Raw genomic sequence first — 7719 nt, 5'->3', positions numbered from 1 at the left:
CAGGGGCACGATCACTTCCCTACTCCTGCTGGCCACACTATTTCTGATACAGGCCAGGATGCCATTGGCCTTCTTGGCCGCCTGGGCACACTGCCGGCTCATGTTCAGCCGGCTGTCAACCAGCACCCCCAGGTCCTTTTCTGCCGGGCAGCTTTCCAGCCACTCTTCCCCAAGCCTGTAGCGCTGCATGGGGTTGTTGTGGCCCAAGTGCAGAACCCGGCACTTGGCCTTGTTGAATCTCATACAGTTGGCCTGCTATTTGACAAGGAATCCCAGGTCAGAGCTTCCCTGCTATTCTGTAGAGGGAAAAGTGCTTGCACAGAAGTTAAGGGGCTCACGAAGCCCACACTGAGGGAAAGGATAGAGACAACATCTAATCTGTGGAGATTAGTTTGAATGGTCAGTTAACCACAAGAATTGTGATTTGGGCACAGTAATCAATGTGTGCTGTCAATTACTCTGGGCCTGACCATAAAAACCTCACTTCATACTAGGTTCTTTGTAAAGCAATCATATAAGCTTGCAGTAAAAGAGCCGAGACAAATGGGTAGCAAATGTTATCATCACAATTTGATTTTAAATAAGAAAGATGCAGCAATTGTGCTTTGGATTCTTCCCAAAGTTAAGCTTGATGTGCCACCAGCCAAATTCATTCATTATACCCCTTGGTTTTATGATATTATACTTTAAAGTATTTTCTCTTCTTCTGGGCTATTTTATTACCCTCTCTTCATCCTCACAGAAGGTTTCTGTTGTTCATAGTGGGTGCATAATGCATTTTTGTTTGCATCTCATTCAGCTGAAGAATAAATGTCTGAATAAAATTTGCCACTTGAAAATGAAATGCTGTAAAAAACTAAACCCACAAGTTTGAAGTTCTCAGTGGGAAATTATTTCAAGATCACCAGATAAATTAAATTTATATGTTAAATAAGTAAACTCTTAATAAATTTAAATAACCCTTCCTGGAAAATAGTTTATTTTTATGTTCTTTATTCCACCAAAACTGCATTGCAGTTTTCCAGTCTTTATATTTACATTATTTGCAACTCTTTCCATAAGTGCCAGTACAAATGTAACTGATGAAAATCCAGAATAGTCATACAAATGTTCCTGAAAGCAAGGTGCATTTCTGAGCAATTTTTTTTCTGATGCGCAATAATATATATGTATATATTAACAAAGCTTCATAATATAAAATATCTTCCATGGCAAGTAAAACTTCTCCACTTACAGCTTATTCAGATTTCAGTTACATAGACTTCTGCATTTCAAGTTAGTGCAAATAATGGAAGTAAGAGCCTGAGCAGAATGATGTAAGTACAATGGAACAAGAGAAACAGCAAAATTTTACCAACTCCCTGCATATGGTTATAACATTTAATCAGTATATCATTAGTATTCTTTATATACAATGCACTTAAATAATTGGCTGGTCTGAACTATAGGAAACAAATTTACAAATTAAAATAAAATAATGTTTCACACAAATATGGAATGTCTGACAAATATAGGAAAATAAAATGCATCTAGTAACAAAACGTAAATCAAAAAGGTAAAAGATGTCTTCTCTGTCTTGGAAGATTTCAAGGCACTTTCTTGGCAAATCAGAATTCTCTCCTTAGTAGAAAGTCTGCAAGAGAAAAGGACATGCCATTTTATAACTAGTTTCAAGACACAGAGGCAGACCGCTTAGTATAATTCTGTTTATAAATCACAGTTTCCTGTGGATTGCATAAATCTTAACTACAGAATGCCAGTGGGTCTTGCCTTCCTGTGAACACTAATGAGTTTTGCCGTGGCAAATCCTCAGCGTTGATGCTAAGAGGTTCAACACATAATGGGCCGTGCTGCTGCATCTTACGAGGAAGCTTCCCGTGCATAGAGTCACGTGCATTTTTAGATTCTGGGTTTCATCAAATGCTTTACTTCCGTTTGCAAGGCTCTGAATTAGGGGAAAACAAAACAAAACAAACAAAAAAAACCCAACCAAAACCACCAAAACAAAACGCTAAAAGCCGTAACGGCGAGTAACTGCTACGAAGCGTGTGCTGCGAGCAGCAGCTCCGGAGCCGCGCCGCCGCCCCTGCCGGCATCCCGGCAGCTCCCCGGGGCGCGGCGCCGGGCCCCCTCGGCGGCCTTCTCCATGGTCCTGAAACAGCCCGCGGCCGCTCCCCTTCAGCTCCCGCTACAGCTTGCGCTACCAGGTCCCGTGGGAAGATTGGCCTTTCCCCGGCAAAACTTCATTTCTAACAGGGAAAGACCACGTCTCCTTTTTGTATCCGGGCACTTACAGGAGAGGGAGGAAAATATTCACATAATAGCACTGCAGTTGTTTTCTGTGAGGAAAACGCAGCCTATTTCACTACATGCAGGAGAAACGCTTAAAATAGTTGTCAATCCTTCGAGTGGGAGAGTGTCCTTCTTCAAGGCAACCGAGAATCTCCAAGACTCTCTCAGATGTTAAAGCAAAGGCAAATTCCCTTACAGTAAACAGGAACTATGACCTTGTTCTCTCTAAGCTAGTGTGAGGGTGGTGAGGAAAACACATCCTCTGTGCCAAAAGATGGAGTAGAAGCAATCACAGAATCATGCTAGAAATGCAGTGTTATTGAGGGATGAACATATATAGCCCCTGTGCTGCCCTGCCTATTTGGAGAGAAGAGAGAGCGATTCCTGCTACCCTTCATCCTTCTCAGGAAAATGTTTCCATTCCAAGAAGAAACTGGATATGAGTAAACATGAAGACCTGAGCCTGTCTTATCTCTAGTGGAAACCAGCCACTCTATCAGCTTGGTGGAGGAACAGGGTGAGGGAGCACAGAGGCAGCTGGTAAACACTCAGAACACAGCTCTACTTGTTCCTATAATGTTTTCTCTATTTTTAACAAAGTAGAGGGAAAGTCAGCCTAGATACAACTTTAAGGGAACACAGTGCACACGAGCTGCTAACATTGCTTATCATTTAGACCCTCCCTTCCCCACGTCATCTCTTTTGAGTGTATTTTTGGCAGGCAAATCAGAACACCTGGATTTGCAAATCATAGCAACTTTTGATCCTTTTGTATTTTAAAGATGGAAATAGGATGAGACAGATGCTTCTGTTCTGTGGATATGGAGGCAGATCTTTGACTAATCCTCTTGAAAGAAAAGGGAAAAAAAAGTATTGGAACACCCAGAAATCTTTCTGGAAGCCCTGAGACGTGAACCCAGAGGTGTAAAGGGATACAGATGAGGGAAAAACACAAACTAAATAGGTGAAAGTGCAGAAAATGAGAGAGTGCTGGGATGTTTTAGAAAGCTGAGATTTGAAAGAGAACACTAACAAACAAACAGGAATTTAGGCACCTCAAAAAATTTATTAAAAAACGGCATTCAGAAAAGGATTCCTGCCCTTAGTCATGAAAAGGAGATCCTGGCAAAGTAATGAGATCCCTAGTTAGTCTCTGGTTCAGTGCTCCTGATATATTCAAAACCATCTGCAAGACCTGGAAGGCAAGAGGCCAACAGACCGAAAATAGTTAAGAAAAGAAAAGAAGAAGAGAAAGAAATTATGTAATTTCTTCTCAGCACTGAAATATTGCCATATTCTTCAAAGCATTTTCTCACAGCCACCAAAATGAATCCCACCTCCACTTGGAAATCAAATCAGCTAACACTGACTCATATCCTACTCGTCCTTTCTTATTCTTGATTAGTATGAATTGAAGTCTTGATGCAGGAAGAAGTGACATACGCAACTCCCCCAAACTCCAAGCTTGCAGTATTTGTCAGGAGGAGGTGGTGAAAGGAAACCATCTTTGAAGAAATTTAAATAAATTAAATTCACTGATTTTGTATATTTTATTGGTCAATAATAACCAGTGCAGTTTTTCAAATCACTGTTGGAAGTGGAACCGTCTTACTGATATTCAAACAACTGGAGAAAACAGCTCACTTGAAGAAGTTGCGTTTATCAGTGGCAATGCTGTTTAATTAACACATTTAACATGCTATTCATAAACAAGAATAGACTGGTTCCTTCCACAGCCTGTTACTTGAAGCCTTTAGCTTTGTCACATCTTTATGTTCAGTTTACTTCCATCACCATGAAGTGGTATTAACTTTAGAGAAATTCTCAGGAGACGATCTGGGAATGAAAACTGGTCCCAAAGATTAATAAAGTGACAAGGGTATCTATGAAAATTTCATTGGCAGACCTGAGACCAAGACATTCTGCTTCTTCAATGGATTAACAACAAAGCCCTCTTCTGAAAGGTCTGAAATAAATGTGTTGATGAAGTCCTCATGCATTTTTCTTTCACCAACCAGACTCCTTCTTAAAATTTTGAACAGTAAGAGGTCATCCAGTGCATAATTATGGACTATGGTGCCACAAGTGACTTTTAGGAAATTACAGTGGGGCCTACCAGAGGTATCTGTGCTTCTATGTATTTCCATGAGGAACCGGCCAGCCCTTACAGCAATGCCAGAGCTGCGTGTTGATGCACTCTGTAATACCACATTTCTGTATGCACTCCTGATAACAAGGTACAAGCATGAAGTAAATCACTAGACCATTCAACAAATAAGAAAATGAGTGGGAAAAATGATACTTACATAGCAAACATCCTAGGACTGTGTACACAAAGGGCTCATTGCTAATCTCGTTAGCAACCTTGCACACCTTTTATAATCTATAAAACAAAATTACCCACAGCAGTAATGAATCTCAGTTGCCAGATACCCTCAAAAAACTGCATAAAATTAAATGTAGAATTTGTACTAGAATTTCAGACACTCTACACAGTGAAACCATTCTCTGATGGAAATTCATTAAATTATACATGCATGATGCAAAATTAGACTGTACCATATCCTAGCCAGCGCTCTAGAGGAAATGTGAGTGACGGTAGCAATCAATTTTCTACCAGGTAGTTTCCTCCTAAGATGTAGAAGACCAGGTTCAACTCCCAACTTTACTTGAAGGAATTTAATTCATTAACTGGGAGGCTATTCTAACCAGCAGACTATGAGGTAGTTTGAGGTCAGGCTCTTTCAAACTTTTTATTGTTCCACTTAGTATTAACTTTGATGGAAATTCATATTTTCCATGTCTAAGTACAGCTCCTAATCATCAGACTAGAGATACTAGTGTCCCACTTGCCATCTCTCTCTCTAGTGTCCTTGGTTCAAGTGACCACTTGGTTCAAGTGGCCCCTGAGCCACTGCCATCCTTTCTGATGGAAAGATCTAACTATCTCGTAACAAGAAATACTGAGGTGCAATTTTCCTCTCTTGCTGGGTAAGTATTTTAATAAAACGTAACAGAAATTGTGCCAAACAGCAAGAGATTGAATGCTAACCTAGGTTCAGTTCTTCAGGGAATGTTTGTACAGAATATAACCATGTCAGCAAGAGAGGAAGTAAATCATCCTCAGACATCCTATGGTGGCTAAGGTGTCCCTGAAAGAAAATATCAAACCCCTCTAAAGAGATAGGAAAAGATCCTGGCTATGATCAGCCTTGATAGCTATTCTAAACCCTGAGTGCTAGATAAGGTGGAGACAGTTCTGAGGATTTAGCTCTCCTTTTTAGATCAACAGAACATTTCAGGTTGAGTGAAACTTACTGTCTGCTTTGGGTTTGGTTGACATAAAGGAGAAAAAAAAAAACCTGCTTTGGTTTCAATTGCATTTTTTATTTCAAATTTTGTTTAGATAGTTGTACTTAAAAATCAGCTCCTCACACAGTCCTAACCAGAATCTTATTTTTAAATTTAGCAAAAAGCTATTTAATTAGAAGAGAAATATTATGACTGTGTTTCTGCAAAAATAAAGTGAAGCACTCAGGCAATACAGGGGAGTCCAAATAATATTCATATACTCTGGATCCATGTATCAAGGCATGCAATATGCAACGTGCATGGTAGTTTTGTTATGCAGCATGTAATAGATATATGTCTAGCCTACTCATACGTCTATTTACAAAGCTATATGTATATCTTTTGAGGATCAGCCATAGATTTCTACATACCAACTTCTGACCAGTGTAAGGGTGGATGGATACGAGGGCTGCTCCAGCCCCTTCCAAAAGCCAGATCCTCTGAGATGCTGAGCTTTGGCGAGAGAGCATCTCAGCTGCTCACAAAAAGTGCTTACCATCTTTCTAAGTGAGGCAGACAAGAAGTGTCATTATTTTTTCATGTTAAATCCTGAAAAATTTCCAAAGCACGCTGGTCCATAGTTTGTGCTTACACATCACTAATGAGATTCACCTTTTCTAATTAAATTATATTGCTTATTTTCCACTCACTTTATTTGAATTGTCCATTGCACTAGAAAATGCTGAAGTAACTTCTTTTTAAGGGATTTCCATTTTGTTTGGGTTTGTTTGTTTGTTTATTTGTTTTGTTTGTTTGTTTTATCCATTTAGTAACATCTTAGGACAGTTTTATTTTTCAGTTTCTCTGACAAAATTACATTCAGGCTGTGTTAAAGCAAAACTTTCGTGGATCTTATACTGGAATATTGTTCGATAAGGACTGCATGTACCAATAACAGAAATGATAAATTAATGGATTTTCTGTTCTTTAATAATGGACATATAATAGAAATTATCATCACAAACTGAAATATACTAAAAAAACAAGATATAACCATACTACTGAGCATTAAGAGAAGGTAGAGAATGGTTCAGATTTTATCTTATTGCACAAGTTAATAAGTAGAGGTAAAGGGAGCAGGAAGGAGAATATGGCTTCATATCTGCCCTCTGCATAGGCATGCCCGACTGGTTTTTCAGAGTGTAGTTTTCATTTCATTTATGTTAGTCTCACTTTGAAGGAACTCCATTATACGCAGCTGACTGCAAGTGCATTAATAGAAAATCTTTGTATATTAGAAGACCTTGGGAATATTTTGTAGTATAGTACTTACAGGCTGGCGTTGAGCAGTCCCTTGTGTTGTGATACAGTCGATGAAAGTGCTTGCTACACTCTGATGAAAATGTGACTGGCCCTGTTTGAAAGTAAGCAGGAGTTAACCACATGCTTTCAATGTCACTGCTTTGCAACTTCAATGAATGACGGCAACACATAGAATTAAGTTCAATTTTTTTGGCTAAAATTACATTTAGTCTTTTACTACACCTTAAATAATTATGATGCAACACAAGTCTAACAATGTTACTGAAATAACAGAAAGAAATACTATTGCTACGCTATTATGCTCACAATCTGAGTAACAGAAAAATGGCCCTTGGAAACAATGGACTGGCTTAGCCTTGACATTCCAGTAATTCAAAATTAACAGTAAGATTTCTTATATGGTGAAAAATAGAACGGTGCAACCACAACAGAATTTAGTTTGCTCAGTAGTTGTCAATAGTCTAATGTAGAAGGAATAATGTAGATGGAATGCGGATGTTATTTCTAAAGATAAATAAAAGCAACATTTTAAGCAAATATGAGTTTCTAAGCCCTAGAAAGATGAAGTAGTTTCGTGTACTCATGCTTCTAATTTGCACATAGATGGTTTATGAAGTTCTTAATATACAGCGTGGGTGTTGAGGAAAAAAAAATGACAGCTGAATAACATCTAGGAACCTGATCTCCTTTTAAAGTAGTCCTAGCCAGAAAGGGTGTAAACGTGCGGAGGGCAGCATGTGTCTCAACGTTTGGGTGAGGCAAATCCCTGTGTGCCCAGGGTGTAGTGTGCTGTGTCTTTGTTCTTCCAGCCTG

At 39.1% G+C, this 7719-nt stretch overlaps 1 non-coding gene across 1 annotated transcript; it reads right to left on the bottom strand.

Moving 5' to 3' along the window:
* Positions 1-987: 987 nt before the first annotated feature.
* On the bottom strand, positions 988-6997 carry LOC103907229. Its single transcript, XR_002086330.1, has 3 exons — positions 6917-6997; positions 4599-4675; positions 988-1633 (listed from the first exon to the last, which is right to left on the bottom strand). It is a non-coding gene; the product is annotated as an uncharacterized LOC103907229 (transcript).
* Positions 6998-7719: the final 722 nt, after the last annotated feature.

The sequence above is a fragment of the Aptenodytes forsteri genome, unplaced genomic scaffold, assembly GCF_000699145.1.
Source record: "Aptenodytes forsteri isolate BGI_AS27 unplaced genomic scaffold, ASM69914v1 Scaffold139, whole genome shotgun sequence".
NCBI classification, from domain to species: domain Eukaryota; kingdom Metazoa; phylum Chordata; class Aves; order Sphenisciformes; family Spheniscidae; genus Aptenodytes; species Aptenodytes forsteri.
Note: the sequence above shows the minus strand (reverse complement) of the source record. Positions and strands in the feature narration are given on the sequence as shown.